The sequence below is a fragment of the Procambarus clarkii genome, chromosome 77 (genome assembly GCF_040958095.1).
Source record: "Procambarus clarkii isolate CNS0578487 chromosome 77, FALCON_Pclarkii_2.0, whole genome shotgun sequence".
Lineage (NCBI taxonomy): Eukaryota > Metazoa > Arthropoda > Malacostraca > Decapoda > Cambaridae > Procambarus > Procambarus clarkii.
The window spans coordinates 18,428,945-18,442,731 of NC_091226.1; the positions used below are offsets into that span (position 1 = coordinate 18,428,945).

General features: G+C 43.9%; 1 pseudogene; it reads right to left on the bottom strand.

The window, feature by feature from the left end:
• Positions 1-2,616: 2,616 nt before the first annotated feature.
• Positions 2,617-13,787, bottom strand: part of LOC123747185 (zinc finger protein 84-like) — a 152,892-nt pseudogene continuing 141,721 nt past the window's right edge.

Below are 13,787 nucleotides of genomic sequence, written 5' to 3' on the forward strand. Positions count from 1 at the left end.
GCTTACGCTTCTGACTTAAAGAGACCGGTGTCCCAGCAACTACGTACCGGGCAACGGATTCCAGTGTCTCAACAGGAGAAGCCGAACGAGAGCACACACGACGGCCGTTAGGAGAGCGATGGACATCCGCCCGCACCGACAGGCGGTGGGGAGAGCCGATAGATGGAGGAAGAGGATGGGAAGGAGGATCGGAGGGGGACGAGGAAGAAGACACAGGAGACACGACAGACCGGGTAGAAGGAAGGGGAACCGCAGACAGAGGACCAGGAGGAGGATCCTTCGGGAGAGAACCCAAAGGAACAGAGGAGGGGGCAGTGGGCGCATCAGGGTCCAAGGCCCGGAAACGGTTGTGAGTCTGAGGAAGGCGGGAAGGACGAGGAGAGGAAGAGCGCAACACGCGAGCATAAGAGATAGTAGCACAAGGCGGGAGCCGGCGAACCTGGCGCCTCGCCTCAGGAAAAGATAAACGCTCCCGGTGCTTCAGGTTGAGGACGGCTGCCTCAAGCTTGTAATGGACACACGCACGGGAGAAGGTAGGATGGGCCTCACCGCAGTTGAGGCAACGAACCTGGGGAGAAGTGCACTCCGACTTAGAGTGACCTTCGCCACCACACAAAGGACAGAGAGAGACAGTCCCGGAGCAGCGGAGGGCACCATGCCCAAACCTCCAGCACTTGTTGCAGAGCCGAGGAGAAGGAATGTACTCCTGGACAGAGCACCTGGCACCAGCAAGAATGACAGAGGGTGGAAGGGTCCTACCATCAAAGGTAATCTTCACAACCCGGAGGGGTTGACGGCGACTACCACGAGGGGGACGAGTAAACGTGTCCACCTGGAGAATAGAATGGCCCTGGGCAGCGAGGATATGTCGAATATCGTCGTGGCAGTCGCGCAGGTCCCGAACACCGGTCGCAACATGGGGCGGGAGCAAAATAGTGCCAACACTGGCATTCAACTGAGCGTTCTTCGAGACCCGAACGGGGGTCTCGCCAAGGCAGGATAAGGCAGCCAAGCGGGAAGCAGCATCCTGAGAAGGAGCAGCAACGACACGTGTACCGAGACGAGTGGGGTTGAAAGTAATGGAGGCATCCACGGAATCAATGAGATGTCGATGGAGGGAGAAATCGTCAGGAGGCGCAGAATCAAGAGGGAGGAGATCAAAATATTTGGCCCACGAAGCGGGACCAAACAAGGCTTGATAGGTAGCAGAACTGGAAGGAATCGAGCGAGGGCGGCCGTGACTGAGGACGGCGGTGAGAACCCCCAGAGAGAGAGGGGTTAAAAGGCGCAGTAGTTACAACTAGAGAAGGAGCCGCGCCAGGGGACGAGGTAGTCACCACTGGGGGCTTGGGGCTCGACCCAACCACAGAGGAGGGAGGGGAGCCAGGGGAAGGAGTCAGAGAGGCCAAAGGAGGAGCAAGGTTGGGGCCCAATGCAGCGGAGGCTACAGAGCCCGGTCTTCCAATACGGACCGACTCGGGGGCTTGGTCGCCCACCCCACGAGCCTGAGAAGGTAAGCCAGAAGCAGCCGAAACAGGGGTTATCATCTTGACGAAAAGAAGAATTCATTCACGAATGTGCCCCCACACCCACCATGGAGCCACAATTAGAGGCAGGACACCCAACAAGAAGCAATCACCGATCTTGTCTGGGCCTCCTAGGGGTGCGTCGTGAGTATACGCCCCACAAACGCCACCTTAAGAAACCGACAGTCCGTCGAGATCGGGTTCAGTGACGAAGTGGGGATTGACAATAAAAGGTTCCCCTCGCTCTCGACGTCGGGTACTGCAGTTCTACGGGTGCATGAGTATGCCTCCTCAAGCACCCGGGCGTCAAAATAGAAGAAGTCCAAGGGAAGAACCAGAACGAGCAAAAGGTCGGCAGGAAACGGCAAGCAGATAGGAGAAGAGGGGGGAGAAAAACGAAACAGAAGGAAAAGGAAAAGGTGCCCAGCAGAATTGGAGAGGACGGCAGCAGGAGCACAAGGCTAGAAAAGGACAGAGGACTGTCCCAAGGAGCATCACACTCCGGCAGCCGCCCACGAAGCCCCCACACGGCGACAACGAGCTGAGCGGGGAGGGGGCATGAACAAGTATATTATGGCATTTTTAGGCGATGCTGTGATCACAAGCTGAACAGCAGTGCTGTGAGTTCATGCTGCGTACGTCAGGTTTGGTAGCTGACTCAATACTGAGGCCCCTAAAACCCGGGAGTTTGGCCCACAATTTTAAAAAAAAATGGCGTCTGTTTACAAGAGCCCTGATGAAGGTGTGGTGAACCCCGTGTATCCGCGGGCCGTTTAAATCTTGCGTAGTACTACAAAGCATCACATGATGCGATACGCAATTGAAGAGTTAAGGGTTAATCTATCATGTTTCATGTATTATTGTATTTGATTTACATGAAAAGCATTTTAGACATTCAAATGGCATTTACGCTATATGAATCCTAATGCGCTTTAATAAATTGGATATTTGTAAAGTCTTTTTTGTCACTCTGAACAGTGATATGGTTTCTCTCCTGAATGAATCCTCATGTGTCTTATTAGACTTGACTTTTGTATAAAGTTTTTTTGACATTCTGAACAGTGATATGGTTTCTCTCCTGAATGAAACCTTATGTGTATTATTAGACTTGACTTTTGTATAAAGTTTTTTTGACATTCTGAACAGTGATATGGTTTCTCTCCTGTATGAATCCTCATGTGTGTTATTAGACTTGATTTTCGTGAAAAGTCTCTTTCACACACTGAACAGTGATATGGTTTCTCTCCTGATGTGAATCATCATGTGTTTTACTAGATTTGATTTTTCTCTAAAGTCTTTTTCACACTCTGAACAGTGATATGGTTTCTCTCCTGTATGAATCTTCATGTGTTTTATTATATATGATTTTTGTGAAAAGGATTTTTGACACTCTGAACAGTGATATGGTTTCTCTCCTGTATGAATCCTCATGTGTATTATTAATCTATATTTTTCAGGAAAGTATTTTTGACACTCTGAACAGTGATATAAATTCTTTCCTGTATGAATCCTCATGTGTTTTATTAATCTTGCTTTTTCAGAGAAGTCTTTTTGACACACTGAACAGTGATATGGTTTCTCTCCTGTATGAATCCTCATGTGTGTTATAAGACTTGATTTTTGTGAAAAGGATTTTTGGCACTCTGAACAGTGATATGGTTTCTCTCCTGTATGAATCCTCATGTGTGTTATAAGACTTGATTTTTGTGAAAAGGATTTTTGGACACTCTGAACAGTGATATGGGTTCTCTTCTGTATGAATCCTCATGTGTTTTACTAGATTTGATTTTTCTCTAAAGTCTTTTTGACACTCTGAACAGTGATATGGTTTCTCTCCTGTATGAATCCTCATGTGTGTTATTAATCTTGCCTTTTCAGAAAAGATTTTTAGACATTCTGAACAGTGATATGGTTTCTCTCCTGTATGAATTCTCATGTGTGTTATTAGATTTGATTTTACTGTAAAGCCTTTTTGACACACATAACATTGATATGGTTTCTCTCCTGTATGAATCCTCATGTGTGTTATAAGACTTGATTTTTGTGAAAAGGATTTTTGGCACTCTGAACAGTGATATGGTTTCTCTCCCGTATGAATCCTTGTGTGTCTTATTAGATTTGACTTTTGTATAAAGTTTTTTTGACATTCTGAACAGTGATATGGTTTCTTTCCTGTATGAATCCTCCTGTGTCTTATTAGACTTGATTTTTGTGAAAAGTTTTTTTGACATTCTGAACAGTGATATGGTTTCTCTCCTGTATGAATCCTCATGTGTTTTATTAATCTTGCTTTTTCAGAGAAGACTTTTAGATATTCTGAACAGTGATATGGTTTCTCTCCTGCATGAATCCTCATGTGTGGTATTATATTTGATTTATGTGAAAAGCCTTTTTGACACTGTGAACAGTGATATGGTTTCGCTTCTGTATGAATCCACATGTGTGAAATTAGATTTGATTTTGTTGTAAAGTCTTTTAGACATTTTGAACAGTGATATGGTTTCTCTCCTGTATGATTTCTCATATGCCTTCTTAGCAATGATTTATATTTAAAGTCTTTTAGACATACTCTACAGTGACATGGCTTTTCTCCTGAATGAGCGCTCATATTTAATTTTTTATATTTTTTAAAGTAGTTTAGACTGTGAATACTTAATATTGATTTACTTCTCTATAAATGTTTTTGTATGCAATTATGCAAGATATTTTCACAACATAATTTTCAACCCTCAACACTGATTATGTTTTGCTTTTGAATAAATATTTGTACAGTTTACTTGAACTGTATAGACCTTTAAAGTTATTTGATCCCAAAACTCTAAGTATTATCTAATGAAATATCCACCATTTCATTAGTTAAGTCTTAAAGACAATTATTATTAGTATTTCTCTCCTAAATAAATTCTTGCATTCCTTATATTGGAGAAAAATTTTAGTAACATTCGTGATATGACCTAAAATGTATGAGCTTTTGTTTATTATTAAAGCAAATATTCTTAAAAGATGCCAAAAATACTTGGGCTGTCAGATGCTTAAATAATTCAAGTTACTACATGGCAATCAGTAAAGAGCAACCATAATAGAGCACCCAGGTCATAGTGTTACCTCTGTTGTCAACAGATGGTACTCAATATCAAATAAGCAAGTGGAATAATCTAATTCTCTGAACAAATCCACAAGGGCCGTGATGAGGATTTGAACCTGTGTCCGGGAGCATCCCAGACACTGCCTTAATCATAAATCTAATCTAAAGTGTAAATCTAATTTTCTTTTGTAGGAATATAAAGCAATTTAATTAATTGTCAAAGACACAAGAGAATGGAAAAATTTTACAATATGTAAACCACTGGAATTATTCATAAATAGTAAGATAATACTGTGCTTATTGTATTAGAAAATATGCTAGACATAAAATATACACTATATTATTTCCCTTAAATCAGCAAGTGTAAAAGCAAACATCCAAATGTACTTTTCTACATGCATTCACTATCAGGAAAATTAGTATCTGTGTACAACTTTGTAAACATGCCAAACAAATCCAATGGCAAGTTTTTTTTTTTTAAAGATTCAACTAAATGTCTGTCAAATTTTTTGTATTAAATATATTATGTTATATATAAATATATTATATCTTATTACAAATATAGCTCCAGCACTGAAGGATGTATCATTATATATATAGTATAGGGAACAGCACTGAGGGATGTCTTATTATAAATACAGTCACAGTACCGAGATGTCTTATTACAAGTATAACTACAGAACTGATGGATGTCTTATTATAAATACCCCACAGAACTGAGGGATGTCTTATTATAAATATCCACAGAACTGAGGGATGCCTTATTATAAATACCCACAGAACTGAGGGATGTCTTATTATAAATATCCATAGAACTGAGGGATGTCTTATTATAAATATCCACAGAACTGAGGGATGTCTTATTATAAATACCCACAGAACAGAGGTCTTATTATAAATATATCCAAAGCACAAGGGTCAGGTACAATGGGCCTTCATGTGGTTTGTCATTTGTGTAAATGTGTGTGTATAACTTTTACAAGAAATTACCAATCCAATGTTCCATGCGCATGCTGATAATATTTTAAAAATATTTATTTGCCAAACAAAAATATTACCAACATAAATAGCACATAATTATAAATAAAATAATACTGAGATTTTAAATTAATGATACACCGAAATTTGCATTTAAATACACATTTCCTTTGTTACCATAATGCATGAGATGTTGATAATGCATGCACAGTCAATCAGCATGAGTGCTCAAGACGTGGGGAAATCTACCGGTGATATATTTGAGTATTCAAGAGCATTCAAGAGATTGTATTTAATGTCACCAATAAACTTCCCTTCACACATTTTGGGGAAGTTTCATATTTTTATCTTACTGTAATTAAACAGTAGATTTAAGCCAAGATGTTAAACTACACTGCTACTGTTTAGTTAGGAATTTATATAGCCTCAGCTGTTGTGTAGTGTGAGAGCTGGGCCTCTATCATCAGACTTTGGACTGCCACATGTGGTCTGTTCTGGACGTGTATTAATGGTGATTATTGGTTGTGGAATGGCACAGCTCTACTGATTTCTGGTGTGCTCACAAATGTACCTGGGGAAAAACAATAAAAAAGTAACATCTACCAAGAACAAATATAATTAAAATGTAGCACTTAGATGTGGTTAGTTAGACACACTTACCATTGTAGGTGGTGGTGTCCTATGCCCTAATGATTGATCCTAAACACAGAAAATAATTGGCAATATAATCTGAGCTAATAGACTAACCAAACTGGCACTTTCCTTAGTTCTTGCAACAATTAGTGACTAATGTGAGTCATGTTGTACTTTGGGATTTGCCAATAGAGTTAGTGGTCACGTGGTAGGCTCAATATCGACTCAACAAACTCATGACTGTGTCAACTCCCTAAGTTAGTGCACTCTCACCACACAATCATGGCTGTCTCTGTACACAAAGGCTTCCTCTCCCTCCTCCCTCTCCCAAGGCTGTAACATTCAAGATCTGGGAGGAAGAATGGGATTGAGGTCAAATCTAACTATTTACTATATAATTAATTTAGTAGATTCATTTTATTGTACAGTGGTACCTCGGAATACGAGTGTCCCTGTATACGAGTTTTTCGGAATACGAGCCGGATTTCCTCGGAAAATGTGCCTCGGAAGGCGAGGGTTACCTCGGAACGCGAGTTTGTCGATACGCGTTCAGGTCGACCTAGCGCGTGGTGGTATGGCGATCGTCGCCCCTCCGCCCCTCAGTTTACCAGTGTCTCGCGCCCAGTGACTATCCCACATCAATTCTTCACCCGGATTTTCAGTGTTTTGTTGGATTTTTGGTCATTTGACCATACAAGTTGTTATAATATATTTCACCATGGGTCCCAAGAAAGACAGTGGTAAGGATCAAGGCAAGAAAGCCCATGTGAGGATGACAATAGAGGAGAAACAAGAGATCATTCGGAAGCATGAAAATGGTACACGTGTTATTGAACTTTGTAGGCAGTACAACAAAGCCACATCAACAATATGCACTATACTTAAGAAGAAAAATGAGATTATGAGTGCTAAAGTGGCAAAAGGCGTAAGAACAATGACTGAAACAAAGACCACAAATACTTGAAGTGGAAAAGTTGTTATTAATTTGGATACATGACAAGGAATTAAGGGGTGATAGCGTTTCGGAGGCCATCATTTGTGAGAAAGCCAGGGTATTGCACGAAGATCTTCTAAAGAAAACCCCTGCAATGAGTGATGTAGATACGAGAGAGTTTAAGGCAAGCAGGGGCTGGTTTGAAAAATTTAGAAAAAAGTGGTATCCATAGTGTTGCGAGGCATGGGGAGGCAGCCAGCTCAGACAAACCAGCTGCTGAACGATTTATTGACGAATTTAAAGAGTTTGCAGAGGCTGAGGGATACCTACCGCAACAAGTGTTTAATTGTGACGAAACAGGACTGTTTTGGAAAAGAATGCCTAAGAGGACATACATTACCAAGGAGGAAAAATCCTTGCCCGGACACAAGCCTATGAAAGATAGGTTTACGATAGTGCTATGTTCAAATGCGAGTGGCGATTTGAAAATTTAACCCTTGCTAGTGTATCATTCTGAAAATCCAAGGGTTTTCAAACAGTATAAAGTGCAGAAAACTCAAATGTGTGTGATGTGGAAGTCTAATACAAAAGCATGGGTGACAAGGCTTATCTTTTCGGAGTGGGTGAATGAAGTGGTGTGACCTGCCATAGAAAAATATCTGCAGGCAACCCGTTCTCGCAAATTTAATAAGTCAATATTGACTTATTAAATATGTGCATAGGTGACATACATTAACATAATAGATACCCTTAAAAAGATTCATAGAAAACACCGACCTTACCTAACCTTGTTAGTATCTTAAGATAAGCATCTTATTGCTTCGTAATTACAATTATTACCTAACCTATAATAGGTATAGGTTAAGTAATAATTGTAATTACAAAGCAATAAGATGCTTATCTTAAGATACTAACAAGGTTAGGTAAGGTCGGTGTTTTCTATGAATCTTTTTAGGGGTATCTATTATGTTTAGTATATCACCTATGCACGTAGTTAATTAGTCAATATTGACTTTACGAATTTGCGAGAACGGGTTGCTGCAGGAGGGGAGCCGGCCGGCCGAGCAGACAGCACGCTGGACTTGTGATCCTGTGGTCCTGGGTTCAATCCCAGGCACTGGCGAGAAACAATGGGCAGAGTTTCTTTCACCCTATGCCCCTGTTACCTAGCAGTAAAATAGGTACCTGGGTGTTAGTCAGCTGTCACGGGCTATTTCCTGGGGGTGGAGGCCTGGTCAAGGACCAGGCCGCAGGGACACTAAAAAGCCCCGAAATCATCTCAAGATAACCTCAAGATAGGAGAAACATTTGCCACTCAAGGCCCTGCTTCTCCTCAACAATGCTCCTGCTCATCCTCCAGGCTTGGAAGATGATTTATTGCCCAGATACAATAAATTCTTCACAGTTAAATTCCTTCCTCCTAACACCACTCCTCTAATTCAGCCTATGGACTAGAAAATCATAGCGAATTTTAAGAAACTTTATGAAAGGGCACTTTTCCGGAAATGTTTTGAAGTGACTGAAGCCACAAACCTCACCCTCAAAGAGTTCTGGAAACAGCATTTTAACATTTGTAGTGCTTTAAAACTCGTTGACAAAGCCTAGCAAGAAGTGACTCAAAGAACCGTGATCTCTGGCTGGAGAAAATAGTGACCTGAATGTGTGACAGAACTTGACTTTGAGGGGTTTGAGCTTGTAAATGATGCGCCTATTGTTGAGGAAATTGTTACTCTGGGCCGGCAAATGGGCTTGGAATTGGATGGTGATGATGTGGAGGAGTTGGTGGAAGAACACAATGAAGAACTGACCACCGAAGAAATCCAAGCCCTTCAACAGGAACAGCAAGACAACGCAGCTGATGATTCTCCAGTGGAGGAGGATGAGGCAGTAGCGAATGTCCCTTCTGGAGAAATTAAGAGGTGTGTCAGATGTGGGAAGAGATTCAAACTTTTATTGAAAAGACTCACCCAGAGAAAGCTGTAGTAGGCCGTTGCCTTAATCTTTTCAATGACAATGTGATGCCTTACTACAGAGACAGCTTGCGAAGAAGGGAAAAACAAGTTTCCATGGACAGATTTGTTGTGAGAAAATCGAGCAGTGAGCCACAACCAGGACCTAGTGGTACTCAGGCAAAACGTGCCAGGGAGTGCACATCAGAAAGGTCCTCACTGCCTGATGTTATAATGGAAGGAGACTCCCCTTCTAAACAGTAACTCCTCTCCTCCTCCCCCCTCCTCACCATCTTCCATAAGCCTACAGCATTCAACAACAAGGGTAAGTAATAATAGTTTTGTAGGTTTGAAATTAGTTTTGTAGGTTTATTTAGATGAATTAGGTATAAAAATTTAGTTTGATGTGGGGTTTTTGGGGTAGTCAGGAACAGATTAATTCATTTCCCATTATTTTTTATGAGGAAATTAGCTTCGGAATACGAGTTTTCGGAATACGAGCTGTCTCCAGGAACGGATTAGACTCTTAAATCGAGGTACCACTGTATAACCAGCCCTAAGACTGGTGCATTTTATAGTGTAACATTAGTTAGATGAATTTTGTGACGAAAGCTGATCGTAGCGGCCTTTCCCATTCTCTGTAAACCTTTAATGACTATAACTAATGTAAATCAACAACATCGTATGTCTGTTTAAATTTAGAGTATGTATGTATGGTGTGGAAATGTGAAAATTTTCCACAGAAGACAGTCTTATCCATCTACATGAAATATTTCTTACACCATAATGAGTTTCATGACAGTGCTGACATATCATGTATGCAGTATATCTGACACTATGCTTCATGACAGTGCTGACATATCATGTAAGCTGTATATGTGACACTTACATGAGCTCTAATGCAACTGGGTGCTGGCACTGCAGGTATTATTCTTTTGTCGACAGTAGGAGCTGTGAAAGAAAAGATCGAGATACTACGTTCTTTAAAGTTAATGAATACCAAATACAGAATCTTTGAAATCTAGTAAAGAGTTCCCAAATTGGAATTTTTTTTTTAGTATTCCATAAAGTTTCTTCTGCAACAAAGCCAGCATTGAATGTAATGAAATGCCCTTCTCTGGGTGTGGCCCCAGAGGCTCCCTGAAGCTACCCGAAGTGATATATTTATTAGTTGGGTGCCATCAGTCACTGGAGTCCTTAGGCCTACCAGAGACCATGAGCCAGAACTTAGGTCCTCTCAGAGAGGTGCAGGAAACAATGATATATGAACACTTTACATTTTAAGTACAATACGTCATATTCTGCCATCGACCAGAGCATATACTCAGAAAAATAAGTGAACCAAAACAAACAACTGGCTGACAAAATGCTACTACAGCTCAAATGAGCCAAGAAACTCATGGCTCATGAGATGGACAAGATACTAAGGGCTGTAGGCGTGGGAACTGAATAAGCATAAAAGACAAGTGCACCAGGCACAAAACCAGTGCTCAAAATAAAAGAAAGAAAACAATCTGTGAACACAAGACCGACAGAATAAAGCACAAAAATTTCACAGTCATGGACACAGGACAGGACAGCTCAGTAACACAAAGCCGAGATATAGGATCACCTCCCATGAGCCCCCAAGGGAACCGACAGGGTAAGATGCAGTAAAGGTAAAGAAACAAAACATTGAATGTCATCCATCTGGGTTAACTTGTCCTGGTTAGAACCATATAAAGTAGGCACTACAATTGTGGTGTCAGTAATGAAGGTATGACCAAAAACAGACTACATGTACCAAGAGAGAGCACAAAGAGAATCCAAAGAATTAAAAAACTTTGAGGAAGAGAGATAAGAAAGTTCCACTTGCAAATGCAGAAAAGACAGGGTAGGGAAAGGAATGCAAGAGGCAGTGATGAGGCGAAGATAGCAACTGGAGAACCGCAAGAGCTCAAGAAGCACAGGATGTGCACTCCAAGAGAAAAACAGGGATAAATGGGAGCCTAATGAGCCAAAGTGTAACCCCCCCTCCAGCACAACGAGATGAGCACAAACATACCCAAACCACCACCGACGACGCCTCAGCAGGGATGTGGGAACACATACACAATGCACAGACCTCCCCCACCCCTGTCATAGCAGACATAACCTTCACAAGAGATATGTCACACAAAGAGAATGAACAAGTCATCAGTAAGAACCACAGCGCATGATCTATTGAAGAAACACTCCAAAAAATGGCCATATGCAACACGGGGAACAACAAACACAGCTGGCAAGAGGCAGGATGATGAGTAGCGTCGCCCTGGTGGCCAAAAGCAGCAACACACAGCAAAATAACCACCAAAACAAACATCCAAGCAAAACATGGATGCACCCGACCCAAGGGTGCATAAATCATGCCGGCAAACATGATAAAACTAAAGCAGAAGGGAAGGAGGAGACAAACCCCTTCCTCAGCCGCAACCACCCCTGCCCAGATGGCACAAGGGCCCAAACCTCCTTGGGCAAAGGAGCCCAAGCGGTCCCAGCTGACTCGCCCGAGCCCCGAGGAACCCCGACTCAGACCCCAGGGCAGAGTCCTCTTCCATGCCCATCACCTCTGAAGAAATGACAGAGTTCCAAGGAAAGGCTTCCAATAAGGAAGATTGCTGGGATGAATGGGAAGCCCCAGCGGGAAGAATGGACTCAACTACCTCCGTGCCCGAATTAGAAGGGGCAGCCCCCAAAGCCACCCGAGCCTCATCCCAACCAAAATCTCGCGCCAACTCCGGAACTACCAGATGGTTAGGAGCTGGAAGCAAGGAGGGAGGAGCAAGATGAACATGCCCACCTGAGAAAAAATCAAGGGTGCAGACAGAACCAAAGGCAAGGCGACCAATACCCCAAAACCCAGGCCCTAAAATTAAAAGGGCGCAACTCCAAGACCTCCAACCAGGAAACCACCAGGCATGTTGCAAGTAGGAGAAGTAGTGAGCTTGCAACTCCGCCGCTGCCTGAACTCTTCATCCGCAGATGAGGAATGCTTAAAATGCAGTACAAGCAGAGAACACATCCCACAAGACTTGAAGTTGAAGGTGTCACCGACCCAACAGACAGCCTGGTGGAGGCAGAAATGGCAATCATCGCCCCAAGGCAGGGGCTACAAACAACCGTCAACAATGCACAAGGCACGTGTGGACTCCGACAGATCCATGTTATCAACCGAGCCCACGAGAGTTTACCAAGGTCTGCAAGGTATGTTATCCCATGGGAAACCCAGGCACTATGACTCGCTAAGCCGGTAGACCCCTGCTTGAAAGCAGGCAAACTGACTACCAGTAGTAGAGGCGAGACGTCGAGGCAATGGAGGAGAACCAAATTCAACCTAGGAGTACTCTAATAAGCCGCTAAGCCGACATCCTCTGGAAAAAAGAGCAAAATCCCACAAGAAAACCAACTAAGCCCTGAAACCACACTCCAAACAAACTGGCAGACGGAGAGAAACGTCGGCCATCGAGAGTGGTAGCAAGCCACAGTGCGCCCTCCCCAGCCCAAAAACCCTCCCCTACCTGGGGCAAGACGGAAAGCCCAAGCCCCCCCACTGTACCCCAAGGGTGAAGACCCAATCTTGCGACAAAGCTCCCAATGGAGAGCGTATCCAGGGAAGGTAACCCTGGCACAAGGGCAGTACTGTCGACACTCACTAATCTAGAATCCGACAATCTGGAAAACGCCCTAATCCGGCCAAAATGGTGGCCAGATAAAGTTATCTCCCAATCCGGCCAAAATGTCCATTGGAGCTGGATTAGTTGGTGTTTGGCCGGATCAGCGGCCTAACACTCGTTGTACACCACCACCAGAATGAGAGGGAGTCATCCCTCACTGCTGCTCACTTCCTCTGTCCCACCCCACATTCACTGCCTCCCTCCCTCCCTCCCTCCCTCTCTCCCTAAGAGATCCTTATGTAGGAGGCAGTACTGTATCCACTTGCTAATCAGGACTATATGGGAAGGACCACCAGCCAGATCATCACGTTTTCCGGAGTAATGTACATTTTCTCCTCGGAGTCCAAAAGGGAACATTTCCAACAATTTTATACCACAATCATGATTTGAATTGACACACACTAATTAGTGTGTGGGGCTGGGTGGGTGGTTAGCTGCCTAGCTGGTAGGTGGGCAAGGAACGTGGGTGGGCAGGCAGGGATAGGTGGTTCAAGCAGGTTTTAGATCGGTGGATGGCAGGCAGATGGTCTTAGTGGGTGAACAGGTTCGAGCAGGCAAGTAGGAGGGGTGGGTGAGCAGGAAGGTGGGTGGGTGGGCTATCAGGCAGGTGGGTGAACAGGTGGGTGGGTGGGCTATCAAGTAGGTGGGTGGGTGGGCAAAGAGGCAGGTGGGCGAGCAGGCAGGTGGACGAGCAGGCAGGTGGGCGAGCAGGCAGGTGGGCGAGCAGGCAGGTGGGTGAGCAGGTAGGTGGGTTGGCAGCTATGTGCAGGCAGGTTGGTGAACAGGTGGGTGGGTGGGTGGGCAAGCAAGCAGGTGGGTGGGCTATCAGGCAGGTGGGTGGGCAGGCAGGCAGGCAGGCAGGTGGGTGGGTGGGCTATCAGGCAGGTGGGTGGGCAAGCAGGCAAGTGGGTGAGCAGGCAGGTGGGTGAACAGGCGGGTGGGTGAGCAGGCGGGTGGGTGAGCAGGCGGGTGGGTGAGCAGGCGGGTGGG